We start from the raw sequence: 16,802 nt of genomic DNA, 5'->3' as shown, positions 1-16,802 counted from the left end.
AAATTCTCCATGCCAGGCTCTGCACCCAACCCCACACTCCTTGCCAAGCTCTGCACCCTGTTCCCCCTCCCTGCCAGGCTTTGTACCCTGTCCTCCCTCTGGTGGTCTAGTAGTAGGCCAGGGCAGGCAGACAGGTAGGGACAGGGTTCTCGCAGGAAGCAGCGCGGGACCAGGCAGGCAACCCGGTTCGTCGCTATGCCGCCAGACAACAGAAGAGGAGGCAGCCGCATCTGCCATTCTTGGCGGAAGCGGGGACCAGGCAGCCAGCAACCCTTTTGCAGCACTCTCAGTGAGTGAGGCGCCAGAAGTTTTTAAAAAAAGGTACGTGCGGGGGGGAGGAGGAAGATGGCCGGCAAGAAAGGGAGGGTGGCAACATTAAAATAAGTTAACGGGGGGGGGGAGCGCTAAGCGTATTTGCTCTATTAAACGCACCCTTATTTCCACCCACTTTTGGGGGGGGGAAGTGTGTCTAATGGAGTGAAAAATACGTAATAAAAAGAGAAAGGAAAGTCATTAAAACATAGAAAAGCAAAAAGAAGAAAATTAAATTAAAAATAATTAAAGTCTAAAGAGTTGCCAAAGAGAAAACTCTACTCCCAATATTTTCAAGGAAATGCTAGACCAAAGAGATCTGAATTTTATATAAGAAAGCTCAGAGCGAATCGGAAGTGGAAGAAAATTCCATAAACTAGGAAGAGATGCAAAAAAAAAAAAAAAGCAGCTACGTGTTGAAGCCAATGTCACCAAATGAACCAGAGGCAAAGTCAATTGATGAGCAGATAACGAGTGGGCCTGTAAGGAACTAATAATTTTCCCAAATAGTCAGGTTGACCGGATAGTAGTGTTTTAAAGGCAAGTGTTAAAGCCTTGTGGATAAGATGAAATTTAACAGGTAGTCAATGGTACTCCTTAAAAAAAGGAGAGATATGGTCATATCTCTTGAGCATTTACAAGAACTCATAGCAGTATTTTGTATAGTTTGCAATTTCTTAATAGTAATCCAGTGTAAACAATATTGCAATATTCAAGCTTTGAAGTAACTAAAGCATAAATGTGAGACTCGCAACAAAGTTTATCAATATAAGCACAGATAGAACAAATCCTGCGTAAAGAAAACAAGCAGGATTTCACAACTGATGAAATTTGCAAATGAAACCTGAGTGCAGAGTCCAAATGAACACCTAAATATTTCAAATGATTTGAAAGTTGAATAGGTTGAGAACCTAGAAGAGGTTGTGACATCCCAACTCTTTTCTGAGGGCTCTGAATCAGTTTATTTTCAGTAATCCAATTATTGATCATGTTAATGCACAAATGCATAGGTGCCAAATCCGGATTATCAATCGGTTGAGGAATATCATCTGATGTTCCTGAATTCTTAAAGCTAAGGGATTCCGAAAAATCAAGGTAAAAGTATCGAACCTTGAGGAACACCACAAGATAAACGACAAGTTAAGGAGCAGCCTGAAGAAAGTTCTCTCTGAAAGAAATGATTTAAACCACTCTAACACTACTCCGCTGCTGGGTCAGACCAGTGGTCCATCCTGTCCAAATCTCCTTTTGAGCAGTAAATTCCTGTGATCGGAAGTATCTGAACTGAAAGGTCTTGCTTTTGGTAGCTATCACTTCAGCACACAGAGTTTGTGAGCTCTGAACCAATAGGGTTGTCCACAGTTGCTTCCTAAAATAGTGCTGCCAGTATTTTTCCCTTAGTCCCAAGCCCACAAATGTGAAAGCAACATGGACCCTTTGGATTGCAAACGATCATTTAGCCTTCTGTATGGTGTAGTTTAAAGCCCTTAGAAAGTCCACCCAGCTTTTTGTTTCTTTTGAAACTGCCATTATGTGTAGTTGTGACCCACCTAATTGGTTATCAGCGTGGGCAGACTTGACCCTTGAGAGTCATGTCAGCACTTTGTCTGCTTCCGTAGCCCACTTGAGGTCATCCACCATAGAGGAGATGTGCTGAGCTGCGATATGGATATCTGTCTAGAAAGAGACTCACAATGCAACAGTAGATTTGGCCAGTCCATCTTCCTGAATTTCTTTGGGATCAAATATACATCTTTGCGTACACCTTTCAGTGCTATAGAAATGGTAAGGAGTAGGCCCATTTTTCTTCAATTTCAGATTGAAAAATGCATTTAGGAGGGAATTCATCAAGGTGCAGTAAAATTTCACCCTTTACTATACCCTGCAGGATCGTGATACCGCAGATGCTGAATTTCATCTTACACAACTCCACCTGTGAATCACCTTGAAGCAGCGTTATCCCTGTAGCCCAGGAACATTAGGCCGCACAAGGCCACAACCTGATGCTCCTGGTCTGCGGTGATGTAACTGTCCTCCTCGACCTAACCTCCTGGTATACTGTCCCCTCTAGTGGCTACCTGAATGTCAAAATAGGTGATCTGGGCTGGTGTCCAGTGGGGATAGTCTGGGGGTTGGAGGCTGTTTGACCAGGAAACATTTTTGTTTAAAGTTGTTAAAATACATGTGGATTGTGAAAAATTACAGGCGGTCCTTAGGAAATTGAAAGACTGGGTGTCCAAATGGCAGATGAAATTTAATGTGGACAAAGTGATGCACACTGGGAAGATTAATCTGAGTCACAGTTACAAGATGCTAGGGTCCACCTTGGGGGTTAGCACGCAAGAAAAGGATCTCGGTATCATCATAGACAATACGATGAAACCTTCCGCCCAATGTGCGGCGGCAGCCAAAAAAGCAAACAGGATGCTAGGAAATATTAAAAGAGGGATGGATAACAAGACTAAGAATATTATAATGTCCCCATATCGCACCATGGTGCGATCTCATCTGGAGCATTGGGTTCAATTCTGGTCTCTTTAGCTCAAGAAAGATATAGTGGAAAGACTAAAAAGATTAGGGCTCTTCAGCCTGGAAAAGAGTTGGCTGAGGGGAGATATGATCAAAGTCTACAAAATCGTGAGTGGAGTAGAACAAGTACAAGTGGATCGATTTTTTCACTCCATCAAAAATTACAAAGACTAGGGGACGTTCGATGAAGTTACAGGGAAATACTTTTAAAAGCAATAGGAGGAAATTTTTTTTCACTCATAGAGTAGTTAAACTCTGGAACGTGTTGCCAGAGGATGTGGTAAGAGCGGATAGCGTAGCTGGTTTTAAGAAAGGTTTGGACAAGTTCCTGGAGGAAAAGCCCATAGTCTGTTATTGAGAAAGACATGGGGGAAGCCACTGCTTGCCCTGGATCAGTAGCAAGGAATGTTGCTACTCCTTTGGCTTTGGCCAGGTACTAGTGACCTGGATTGGCCACTGTGAGAATGGGCTACTGGGCTTGATGGACCATTGGTCACAGCCCAGGAGGAACTTCCCATGACTAGAGCTGCCTTCCAGTGCTCCACCTCCACTGACTTCCCATTGGCTGAATCCTACTCCTAGTCTCTGCTGTTGTAGTAACACAGGAAGTGGGCAGGGAAGGATTGCTCACTCGGGGGGGGGGGGGGTGGAGGAAAAGAATTGGAGAGCTGCAGATAAAGGTCTAAACTCTGTAAAAGAATAAAAAAAATTGGGGCACTTAAGTTAGCCTTATGATTTCTGGACAATGCTGTCAAAAATCCAGACGGCAACCCTAGGTGAGTGCATATGACAGGCCGTCTCCCCCTCCAAATGTTTGTCCCTGAAATCGTAAGCTGTTGAGGAGGAACTGTTGGTCAGATGCACGAATACTGTAGCATTTTATCAGCAAGATAAGGGTCGAATTTGCTTCAGACCCAAACAGCTGCCATTAACTCACACATCTGTCATAATAGACTCATCTGTGTTCCCAATCATTGTTCCTCTGTCCAGTAAAGGGTGCTGTCTAGAGGAGGCTGATTGATTTTTCCTGCTTCTGTCTATGGAAAAACTTTATTAAAGAAAGTCCCATGAGTTTGCCAGGTTTTTATTTCAAGAGTTACAAAGTTTATTTTTTTCTTCCAATGGTGCATGAAATCTTTCTACAAAACAATAAGTGAGTTCCGGGAAGTGTGCTTATTACAGGAGAATGACACTGCCATCCCTCTCATTAAGGACATAAGAGTGTTTTTCTAGCTAAAGAAAAGAGGACGATTATGGGTAATACAGTGACCATTTATCCCTGTCTTGGCTTGTTTTTTTCACCTCCACTAAAAATCCCAATGAGATTTTGCTGTTCACCATGGCAAATTGCAGCTCTTTTTGTCTCTGGCCAGCATCTTAACCATATTCAGATACAAGGCAAAAAAGTCATTCCGATAACTAACATTCATGCTGCGCACATGCAAAAAATATTATGCAAGAACTAAAATTTGTTACAGACCATGAAATCATCCTTTGGGATCATGTTCGACCAGGCAATCTGGTAGTACCACCACTGTGTAGATATGAAAGTACAGTGGTGCCTCGCATAACGGACGCCTCGCACAGCGAACGCTGCGCACAACGAACTTTATGTCTTGATCCGTACAACGAACTTCGTTTCACACAACGAAGTCGCCCGAGCTGCATCCTTCCGCGCAGGCACTGCGCTTAACTGCCCTCTCTCCGCCTGGTTCCCTCTTGCCCCCCCCGACTCCCCGACACGATCGGGGCAAGAGGGAGCTCAAGCCCTCTTGCCCCCCCCCGACTCCCCGACACGATCGGGGCAAAAGGGAGCCCAAGCCCTCTTGCCCCGCCGATTCCCCGACACGATCGGGGCAAAAGGGAGCCCAAGCCCTCTTGCCCCGCCGATTCCCCGACACGATCGGGGCAAAAGGGAGCCCAAGCCCTCTTGCCCCGCCGATTCCCCGACACGATCGGGGCAAGAGGGAGCTCAAGCCCTCTTGCCCCCCCGACTCCCCGACACGATCGGGGCAAGAGGGAGCTCAAGCCCTCTTGCCCCCCCGACTCCCCGACACGATCGGGGCAAAAGGGAGCCCAAGCCCTCTTGCCCCGCCGATTCCTCGACACGATCGGGGCAAAAGGGAGCCCAAGCCCTCTTGCCCCGCCGATTCCCCAACTCCCCGACAATATCGGGCCAGGAGGGAGCCCAAGTCCTCCTGGCCACGGCGACCCCCTAACCCCACCCTGCACTACATTACGGGCAGGAGGGATCCCAGGCCCTCCTGCCCTCGACGCAAACCCCCCCTCCCCCCAACGACCGCCCCCCCCAAGAACCTCCGACCGCCCCCCCAGCCGACCCGCGACCCCCCTGGCCGACCCCCACGACACCCCCAACCCCCTTCCCCGTACCTTTCTGTAGTTGGCCGGACAGACGGGAGCCAAACCCGCCTGTCCGGCAGGCAGCCATCGACGGAATGAGGCCGGATTGGCCCATCCGTCCCAAAGCTCCGCCTACTGGTGGGGCCTAAGGCGCCTGGGCCAATCAGAATAGGCCCGGGAGCCTTAGGTCCCTCCTGGGGGCGGGGCCTGAGGCACATGGGCCCAACCCGACCATGTGCCTCAGGCCCTGCCCCCAGGAGGGACCTAAGGCTCCCGGGCCTATTCTGATTGGCCCAGGCGCCTTAGGCCCCACCAGTAGGCGGAGCTTTGGGACGGATGGGCCAATCCGGCCTCATTCCGTCGATGGCTGCCTGCCGGACAGGCGGGTTTGGCTCCCGTCTGTCCGGCCAACTACAGAAAGGTACGGGGAAGGGGGTTGGGGGTGTCGTGGGGGTCGGCTGGGGGGGCGGTCGGAGGTTCTTGGGGGGGGCGGTCGTTGGGGGGAGGGGGGGTTTGCGTCGAGGGCAGGAGGGCCTGGGATCCCTCCTGCCCGTAATGTAGTGCAGGGTGGGGTTAGGGGGTCGCCGTGGCCAGGAGGACTTGGGCTCCCTCCTGGCCCGATATTGTCGGGGAGTTGGGGAATCGGCGGGGCAAGAGGGCTTGGGCTCCCTTTTGCCCCGATCGTGTCGGGGAGTCGGGGGGGCAAGAGGGCTTGAGCTCCCTTTTGCCCCGATCGTGTCGGGGAGTCGGGGGGGCAAGAGGGCTTGAGCTCCCTCTTGCCCCGATCGTGTCGGGGAGTCGGGGGGGCAAGAGGGCTTGAGCTCCCTCTTGCCCCGATCGTGTCGGGGAGTCGGGGGGGGGCAAGAGGGCTTGAGCTCCCTCTTGCCCCGATCGTGTCGGGGAGTCGGGGGGGCAAGAGGGCTTGAGCTCCCTCTTGCCCCGATCGTGTCGGGGGTGCCAGGGACTACACGGAGTCACCCACCGTACCACCCGATTCGGGTAAGCGCAGGTATCGGTGGGTGGCTTATTTGCGGGGGGGTGCCTTATTTTACATTTTTTTCTAAAAAGGGGGGGCTGTCTTATTTGATGGCCCTGCCTTATCATCGGGGAAACACGGTAGAAAAAAAAAAAAAATGAACAGTTAAGTCCCAGTTTTTGCCGCTGAGACTCTGCCCTCTCACTGTAAAATTAGACTCTACTTAGTCTGTCTTTAAATTTAAAAAATGTGTGTTGTTTTAAAAAACAATTATGTTTTTAGATGTATCTAAATAAAAATAATAACCAAAAATTTATCTTTTTTTATGTCATCTTAGCATATTTTATGCTACAGAACGAATTATTTTTTTTTACATGTATTGTTATGGGAAAACGCGTTTCACACAACGAACGTTTCACATAACAAACTTGCTCCTGGAACGGATTAAGTTCGTTGTGTGAGGCACCACTGTATTTATTATGCAAAAACATTTCAATTGCTTTCTCTGCTCTTCCCTTTGTTATGGCTTCTCTTGGCAGCTAATAACCAAGTTCTAAGTAAGACCTTTTTATTTGATAATAAATATATTGAGCTGCTAATAGTGCAATAAAACCTATCACCCTCAACTTGTTGATCCATATTCATGTTAATCTCAAGTGGATGATTAAGAACATAAGAATTGCCACTTTTGGTCAGATTAGAGGTCCATTGTGCCCAGCAGTCCGCTCACGCAGCGGCCCTTGGTCAAAGACCAGCGCCCTATCCAAGACTAGTCCTACCTGCATACATTCTGGTTCAGCAGGAACTTGTTTAACTTTGTCTTGAATCCCTGAAGGGTGTTTTCTCCTACGAAAGACTCCAGAAGAGCATTCCAGTTCTCTACCACTCTCTGAGTGAAGAAGAACTTCCTTACGTTTGTACGGAATCTATCCCCTTTTAACTTTAGAGAGTGCCCTCTCGTTCTCCCTACCTTGGAGAGGGTGAACTACCTGTCTTTATCTACTAAGTCTATCCCCTTCAGTACCTTGAATGTTTTGATCATGTCCCCTCTCAATCTCCTCTGTTCAAGGGAGAAGAGGCCCAATTTCTGTAATCTTTCGCTGTATGGCAACTCCTCCAGTCCCCTAACCATTTTAGTCGCTCTTCTCTAGATCCTCTCGAGTTGTACCGTGTCCTTCTTCATGTACGGTGACCATTGCTGGACGCAGTACTCCAGGTGAGGGCGCACCATGGCCCAGTACAGCGGCATGATAACCTTCTCCGATCTGTTCGTGATCCCCTTCTTTATCATTCCTAGCATTCTGTTTGCTCTTTTTGCCGCCGCCACACATTGCATGGACGACTTCATCGACTTGTTGATCAGAACTCCCAAGTCTCTTTCCTGGGAGGTCTCTCCAAGTACCGCCCCAAACATCCTGTATTCGTGCATGAGATTTTTGTTACCAACATGCATCACTTTACACTTATCCATGTTGAATCTTTCTCAGTGTGGCAGATAATAAAGTGTGGAAGCACCACACACAGGACCCAGAACATAGAGATTGGATTGAGAAGGGTCTGCTTTTTTACATTTACACCGGTTGAAAAATGTTGAGGGCCTGATCCTGGCAGCTTTCATATAGAGATATTGGCACTTATAGCACACGTTTTTAATTAAAATAATTTTTATATACATTTCCATACACTCAGAAATAAAGTTAGGTACAAGTAAACAAACCTTCAAGACCACATCTAGGGAGAGAAAGCATCCTGTAAAAACTGAACTTTTGTAAACTCAGGCAATAAGACTAATGTCTAATTACAAGTGGCGAAACTTCAAATTAACTCCTAATGTAGTTCAAGATAATCTCTCATGATCCTTAAGAAAACTTTCTAGTTGTAAAGAATCTTAAAAAATATATAAGGTGAGAAGACACTTAGGACTCCTTTTACTAAGGTGCGTTAGCATTTTTAGCACACGCAGGAAATTACCACGCGCTACGCTTCTAGAACTAACGCCAGCTCAAGCCCTAGCGCACCTTAGTAAAAGGAGCCCTTACATGGATAGTTAAACCAAAATTGCACCCAGTGTGAAAAGTCAAGGCTTCAAGGCCAAAAATGACTCTGGATACGTCAGGAAATATATTAATTTTTCCTACTTTCTAAAATACGATTTCATTACTATTAACATCACTTTCATGAAAAAAGGCATTCAAGCACGAATTCAATTCAAATTCCACTGCCTAGTATTCAAAGCGTTACACGGCTCTTAAACAACCGCTTAAACCAGATCTCCACCTCAAGACACAGAAGAACCCCGAACCCTTTCGCCTTCCCCCCACTCATAGGCACACAACGCAAGAAAATGTTTGACAACCTTCTGGCAACACAAGCAGCAAAACTCAACCATTCCATCTCCAATCTGCTGACAACATCGGACGACATCAAAACATTCCGAATAGAAATCAAAAAATTCATTCAAATATCTTAACCCCTCTTCACCTACCGCCAGATAATTCTTCCCCAAATAACCCACCTAAACGCCGTCCAAGCAAACAGACCCCTAAAATAGATTGTAATCTTACCTACTCTAACTGTACTGTTTGTCTATATCTCACAGTCAGTTTACTATCCATCCCCTAAGTTTCCCTAGGATTCTATCCAGCTATCTCTCCTCTGTTGTATCTTCACTGGAAAATGTCCAGTCAAATCTTTTGTAATCCGCCTTGAACTGCAAGGTATAAGCGGAATAGAAATATGTAATGTAAGGTAACTAGGAGCGTGGATCTGGGATTTATAATATCTTGGAAAGCTGTTCAGTTCCCCTGTTGATCATCCTGAAGCTTTTTTCCTTTGTGGTAAATAATAGTAATTATTCAGCTGAACTGATTTAGAGTTTGCCAAACCCAATATCTCTTGAATTTACGTTCTAAAAAGTATCTCTCTGCAACCTGCACCTTCTTAATTTCCCTTCAATTTACCGGTATTTATTGTCTCCATTTTCCATCATCTCTAACTTTGCATGAAAAAATTGTGAATCCTTCATTACCGAGAGGGAATTAGCCCATAGATTAGAAACCTGCGCTTTCAACCCTGAAACAACAAGAAGAGAATAGAGTCCACATTTTGCTTGGAAAAGGCGACCTAAGCATACCCTCCATCGATAAATTAAACTTTCTGTGTGTCAAATTAGGTAGAATTTATAAGGACAACCAGAGCAAATTGTATATTATCATTAGCCCCTAGCAGGTACCAAGTTAGGATAAAAACTTGTACCAAAATTCTGTATGTTAAACCTGTAACCCATTCGGAGCTCTTTGGAGACAACAGGCTAGAAAACAAGTGAACTCAATCAATCAATCCTGTAAAGAAACTTTCTTAGTAGTCTCTAGACTTAGGGCTCCTTTTACAAAGGTGCGCTATGGGTTTTATCGCATGCACAGGATTAGCGTGAGCTAGCCAAAAATCTACCGCCTGCTCAAAAGGAGGCAGCAGCGGCTAGCGCACACGGCATTTTAGCGCTCGCTATTCCGCGCATTAAGGCCCTAGCGCACCTTTGTAAAAGGAGCCCTCTTTGAGATTCATAAACAAAATTTTTTTCTGGATTTTTATAAAGGACACAGTATGAGGTTGAGATACTGAACTCAACAGAGGCACCAAAAGAGATTGGGAAACCTCTTTGGACTTCCCCACATCAGGAAGAAGAGGAGAGTACCTGAAATCCAGAAATGGTCTTCAAACCAGCTGGTGTCACAGTCGGTATAGAAACCTTTGGCTTAATGATGCCTTTACACTTCCCCATATTTTCAGGAAAATTATATTTTACAAATCAAAGCTCCTCGGAGGTCCAAGAAGCTCCCAAGGGGCTTCGCGTGCGCCACAGGGACGCCGGACTTTTGGGTACTGATGACGTAAAGGATGTCCACCACACTTCCTGCTGTTCCTGCTGTTTGTCAGCACTCTCTCCACAATGGAAAGTCCAGATGTGAGAGTGTCTCTTCTCCCTCTTACACCACACTTTTGTATTTTTACAAACTTACAAGCGTGACTTCTTCTAACTTAGTAGTGAGGCTGCAATTTTAATTTGGTTTATTTTGGATGAGGCAATAAACTATATGGGATTAAGGAACATAATTCCCTTAATCCCTTCTGTAAAGCCCTGGTTGAAATGAGCTGTTATGCTTGCTTTTAAGTGGTGGAGAACTCAGCTTGGCATTTTTCCCCAAAATGGAGAATACAGGTGTAGATTTTGGTTCTGCCTGACCCACAGAACATGTCTCCATGAAATTGTTGCATGGCGTAAGTAGCAGCTGTCTGAAATCGATATTTACAAGCAATATACAGGTTAGGTACCACTATTCATTCATGCATAGCTTTCGAAAATAGTGATAATGTCAGAGAAAGCATCGAAGACTTGGAACTTTATATCCTGAAGAATTACAGAGATGATCACATTGAATATAATCGGCAATCTCCTTATATATGTTTAAAATATACATGTGGCTGTAATTTTAGAAAGCTTTTTCCCCATGTTAAATTATTTGCATATGTAGAAAAGGCCTTTTATAAAAATAATTCTATAAAAGAAGGCACAGGCACAAGCTTGTGCCTTCTTTTATAGAATTATTTTTATAGCGCTGTACAGAGTTCCAGGACAAATGTGTACAGTACATGCTAACATAATCTTTTGCATCAACTTTTGTGCAATTTTCGGGCTTGATCTGGAAGAACAACGCAATTGAGGCGAAAGGCCTTTTTGGTTTTGAAGCCTAGAGTGGTTGCTCATTGAGTACGATTTTTTTTTCTGAAATTTCCCTGTAAATGTCTAATTAATTTCCAGAATAATGACTATATTTTTGGGGATCTACTTTAATTAGAACAGTTCTTGAAAGACTGAGAATAAAATATCTTGACAAATGAATATTTAAGCAAATGTAATGCTGGGAAATAATGTTGGAGAGGTATATTATATTACATTACATTAGAGACTTCTATTCCGCCATTACCTTGCAGTTCAAGGCGGATTACAAACATCTTTTTCCTTATGTTGATTTCTTGAAGTTAGTGGAGGCAACTTCTCCATTGATGGGGGCTGTTTAGTATTGCTTTAAATTGGGGGGGTTCTTTGTATAATTGAAATGATTACCATTTTTCTTATAAGCTTTTTGGATTGTATGTTACAATTTGAAAAATTCAATTAAAAATAAAAACCACACCCTGCAAACCACTGCTTTTTCTGACATCATCCGAATGATAAATCAGTGGAAATTTTCCCAATGGGGAAACTGCTGCTCATTAGTATAGCAGTGGCCATTCTATTGTTATGGAAGTTTCTAAAAGCTGGAAAGAAATTCCTTGAGCCATATTGGAACAAATCACATCATGACTTGATTGATTTTTGGTCTAAAAGAAAACAAACCAGAGCCCCCCTTTATGTTTGGCAGCAGTGTGAATAATTCTGAAATAGTTGTTGTTAGTTGTAGCCAGGAATCTAATCAGTTTTGGTTTGGGGGTTTTTTTAATCATTAAATAAAATGTTAGCCCAACTCTAAGCAGTAAACCTATCTTGAGTGCAGCTAAGTAACCGGAAGAGAAATGGCAGATGAAGTTTAATGTGGAGAAATGCAAAGTAATGCATTTAGGCAGAAAAAATAAGGAATACGAGTATAGAATGTCAGGTAAGAGCGAACAAGAAAAGGACCTGGGTGTACTGATAGATAGGACCCTGAAACCGTCAGCGGCAAAGAAAGCAAATCGAATGTTGGGCATGATAAAGAATGGAATCACGAGTAGATCGGAGAGGGTCATAATGCCGCTTTGTAGAGCAATGGTCAGACCCCACTTGGAATACTGCATCCAACATTGGTCCCCCAACCTGAAGAAGGATATAAAACTGCTGGAGAGGGTGCAGAGGCGAGCAACGAAGCTAGTAAAGGGTATGGAGAAACTGGAATATGAGGATCGACTTAAGAAACTAGGATTGTTCTCCCTTGATAAAAGGAGACTGTGAGGGGATATGATCGAGACCTTCAAAATACTGAAAGGAATCGACAAAATAGAGCAGAAAAAATTATTTACATTGTCCAATTCGACACGGACAAGAGGACATGGAATGAAGCTAAGGGGGGACAAGTTCAGGACAAATATCAGGAAGTTGTGCTTCACGCAGAGAGTGGTGGACACCTGGAATGCTCTCCCAGAGGAGGTTATTGCGGAATCGACCGTCCTAGGATTCAAAAGCAAACTAGATGCACATCTACGAGAGGCATAGAAGGAGATGGGTGACTAAAAATTACACCAGGTGTACACCTGGCAGGGCCTCCGCGTGTGCGGATCGCCAGACTTGATGGACCGAGGGTCTGATCCGGAGATGGCACTTCTTATGTTCTTATGTTTGGGCATCGTTTGAATCCTACTAAATTCCGTACTGTTTTTTCTCAAAAGAAACAGAGGTCTGACTTTGACAAGCTCTAATGAAAACCAAATTGTTGCATTACTTAGAAAAATAATTTGAAGAAGTCAATTAATTGCAAAGGTGGAAAGGTTCAGCTACTTGAAAATAGAAGTTTGGATTCGTTCAAAAAACCACGAATATCTGAAACCTCGGATAATGAAATTGCGAATATGGAGGGGGAAGTGTAGTGTCGCTCTGCTAGATCACAGACTCCTAAACCATGCTCAGCTTGATTTTGATTTGGCATTTGCACCTGCAGGGAGTTTTCCATTGAAAATGTGCTTGTACCCACAGGGGGAGAAGGAGTGAAAAATTGCCCTTTGGGGTATAAGTAAATACTTACATTAAGTATCCCTGCTGTATCACATGCATCCTACCCACACTTAATTTACACAGCTGTATTCTGCAAATCCCCTGACAATGCAAAACAGATTATCCATTTGGGGAGGGAAAGCAGGAAATGACAAGAAACCGGGTCCATCACTACAGCTTTTATCTTTGTGGTACTAAAATATGCATGATTTTTTTGTGGTAAGACTGAGACTCATTGAATTAATTAATTAATAGCTCCTGACATAGATAGGAAGTTGTTTTCTTCTAGATCAAGTTTCAGGTTTATTAAAAATTAGATTAATCGCTTATTCAAAATTCTAAGCAATGTATAAAAAGTAAAATTACAAATTTTGGGGGGAAAGGGGACAAAACAAACGAATAAGACTAACCTGACAGAACAAATGGGCTATTTGTCTTGGCTCAGAGTCACTGATCTGGAAACTTTGGTCCATGAGCGCCTTTCAGATGTTCCTTGCAAGGATGGTGATCTGTTTAGAGACAAGATTGAAGAAGTGGCTAATAAAATTAAAAGTCCAAGACACCACAAAGAAAGGGATGTGGAAGAGTGCAAAGCCAAATAGCATGCGGGGACCAAAATATCTTTTATTCAAAAGACCCAACATGGCCCGTGTTTCGTCTGAAAGCACACGTCAGGACTCTGTCATTTGAGACTTAAAATCCAACTGATTGTTGAAGATCACACACAGCCTGACAATTTGCTATTTAACAGGAATAGGATGGTGAAGATGGCTGACTATAACAACATTTTGTATTGTACTAGTATGAACATCTAAACGGAGAAGAGTATCTTCTAGAACAGTGGTCCCCAAACCTGTCCTAGAAGACCACCAGCCAGTCAGGTTTTCAGGATAGCCCTCAAGAATATACATGGAGCATATTTGCATGCCTGTCACCTCCATTATATGCAAATCCCTCTCGTGCATATTCATTAGGGCTATCCTGAAAACCTGACTGGCTGGTGGTCCTCCAGGACAGGGTTGGGGACCACCATTCTAGAAGAAGAAAATTGAGAGGTTTGAGGCTTAGACAAAGTTGATATGGAGGGCTATTTTCAAAAATAATAATAATAATAATAACTTTATTCTTATATACCGCCAACAATCTTGCGACTTCTAGGCGGTTTACAATAAAGAGAAACTGTACAGACAGCTACTTACAGAGTATGGCAGTGTTTCGTCTAAGTCCAATTTGGACATTTCCCAGAAGTTTCAAGTTTATTTAAAATTTCTTATACCGCCTAATCAAGCCTTCTAGGTGGTGTACAAAAACGCTAAAACAATGTGTTAAATAAAATACATTTTAAACAAACAAAAACAAAACCAGGAGTAATGACAACTTTTAAAGAAGTTGACAAACAGGAACAAAAGGGAAGGAAGGGTTAGAACTACAATTGATAAAGAGAAGAGAACATGCAAGGGGGAAAAAAACCAGAAGGGAGGGGAGCTGAAGGTAAAAAACCTTTCTAGAATCTAAGTCGCCCTTAAAAGGACTGTTTAGGTTTCAAAGGCATCGAGAAAGAGAAATGTCTTTAACTTCACAGCACAGAAACGTCTATTTTGTGAAAGCTGATTCACTACTTTTTTTAAATCGTTTACTTGGACGTCTAGGCCAACAGGACATCCAACCCTTAGGACGCCTAACTTTATACTCCATTTTCGACCAAAGAAATGTCCATTGAAAATGTCCAAATTCAGACCGTTTGGATATAGGAGTGGCCATCATTGTGATGGACTGGCCACATAGACATACTAACAGATCAGTGGAACACCTTAGAGAGTACTGCTGTGAACCTCACGTAAAGAATGCCAGAGGTACATCTCACTTTATACCCCTTATAATTTATGCCAAGCCCTCCAAAACTCCCCTAAACCTGCTAGGCCCACCTGTCTGCCACCTCAGCAGCCCTCTTGGCTACAGGTGGCACCTATATGGCAGTATAGTAGGGTTTTTGTGAGTTTTAGTTGGCTTACACTTTCCACCATAAATGTAGTGATTAGAGTGGCTTATGGGCCTAGGTCTTCCTCACTATGGTTCACTAGCCCATCCACCATCTTACTTAAGACACCTGTAGGATGCTTTAGTAGGCTTTCCCAAACCAAGTGCTACTGTTCTAGAGACAAGTATGAACTCTTTCATTCGGATTTTTGGGGGGTGGGAGGGGGTTATTGAGCAGTGGGGGGGAGGGGGTTGTATTTTAATGTATCCAGTGGTCATCTGGTCAGTTTGGGTCTCTTTGTGGAACTTAGATGCTTCTAAAAGAGGTCTAGCTCCGAACATCTAAGTTCTGTCTAGGACATCTTGGAAAAGGTTCGATTAAGCCACAAAATGTCCAAGTTAAGCATGCCCATAACACTGCAGTACCTGAAAGGAAGCCTGGGGAAGAGAAAAGCAGCCCTCCAGCATATGTTTTTACCAAAAGCTTATAAGAAACAGAAGCTTTACTAAGGGTCATACTATTCCTGTTAAACAGAAAATTGTCAGTCTAGGTGTGGTCTTCGACAGTCAGTTGGATTTTAAGTCTTATGTGGCAAAGACCCTTGACGGAGGCTTTTTGCCGAAATACTGGCCATATTGAGTCTTTTGAAAAAAAGATATTTTGATCCCAGTTCTGTAGGCCAGTGTGCATTCTCTTTGTTCGCATAATAAACTAAACTAAACTAAACTAAGCCTTAGGTTTATATACCGCATCTTCTCCACTGAAGTGAAGCTCGGCACGGTTTACAAAGTTTAAAAAATATGGGAAGAGAGAAGAGAAAGAGTTTACAAAGCATAAAAAGAGGGGATGTAATCAGGAGAAGAGATTATTATATGCTAGAGAAAAGCCAGGTTTTCAGTTGTTTTCGGAATAGTTGGAGGGAGCCCAGGTTCCGCACCGGGACAGTGAGGTCGCTCCAGAGGCCGGTGATTTTGGAGAGGAGGGATCTGCCCAGTTTACCTGCATGGAGGATGCCGTGTAGAGAGGGGAAGGATAATAAAATTTTAAATCACAAGAAACTATGTCATCTTTGTCTAAGCCTCGAACCTCTCAATCTTCTTCTTCTAGAACAGGGGTAGGGAACTCTGGTCCTCGAGAGCCGTATTCCAGTCGGGTTTTCAGGATTTCCCCAATGAATATGCATTGAAAGCAATGCATGCAAATAGATCTCATGCATATTCATTGTTCAAGAAGATACTCTGCTCCATCTAGACCAGGGATCTCAAAGTCCCTCATTGAGGGCCACAATCCAGTCAGGTTTTCTTGATTTCCCCAATGAATATGCATGAGATCTATGTGCATGCACTGCTTTCAATGCATATTCATTGGGGAAATCCTGAAAACCCGACTGGATTGCGGCCCTCAAGGAGGGACTTTGAGATCCCTGATCTAGACGTTCATATTACTACAACATGAAACACTGTTATAGTCAGCCATCTTCATTATCCTGTAGGCCTGCTCGTCAGTATTCCCATGCAAAATAGCAAAAGACACAAATGTCTCAACCTCATTCTCAGTCCAAACAGCAGTCATCCTTTTGACTCTTTTCTAGAAAACATTGCCAATGTTACCCTCATTCTGACTCCCTATCAGAGACAGATTGCTCTATTTTCACCAACTTTGGACTCTTATCACAACAGATCAGTGGGTGCTTCAAGTTGCCCTACATCTGATCAAAAAGCCTCCAAGCCACCCACCAAAAGAGACTCTTTTCAACTCCCTCCAGAATACCCTCCTTCACCAGGAAAACTCGACCTTTCTTCAGCTACACCGCAATGCAACCTGTTCCCTCAGGCCAGTCGGGTTTTCAAGATAGCCCTAATGAATATGCATGAGAGAGATCTGCATATAATGGAGATGCC

At 44.0% G+C, this 16,802-nt stretch overlaps 1 protein-coding gene across 1 annotated transcript in view; it reads left to right on the top strand.

Moving 5' to 3' along the window:
- Positions 1-16,802, top strand: part of LMF1 (lipase maturation factor 1) — a 376,591-nt gene that overhangs the window by 293,844 nt on the left and 65,945 nt on the right. The gene's annotated exons all lie outside the window — the stretch shown is intronic.

The sequence above is a fragment of the Geotrypetes seraphini genome, chromosome 11, assembly GCF_902459505.1.
Source record: "Geotrypetes seraphini chromosome 11, aGeoSer1.1, whole genome shotgun sequence".
NCBI lineage: Eukaryota > Metazoa > Chordata > Amphibia > Gymnophiona > Dermophiidae > Geotrypetes > Geotrypetes seraphini.
The sequence above is the reverse complement of the archived record's forward strand: the minus strand, read 5'-3'. Positions and strand labels throughout refer to the sequence as shown.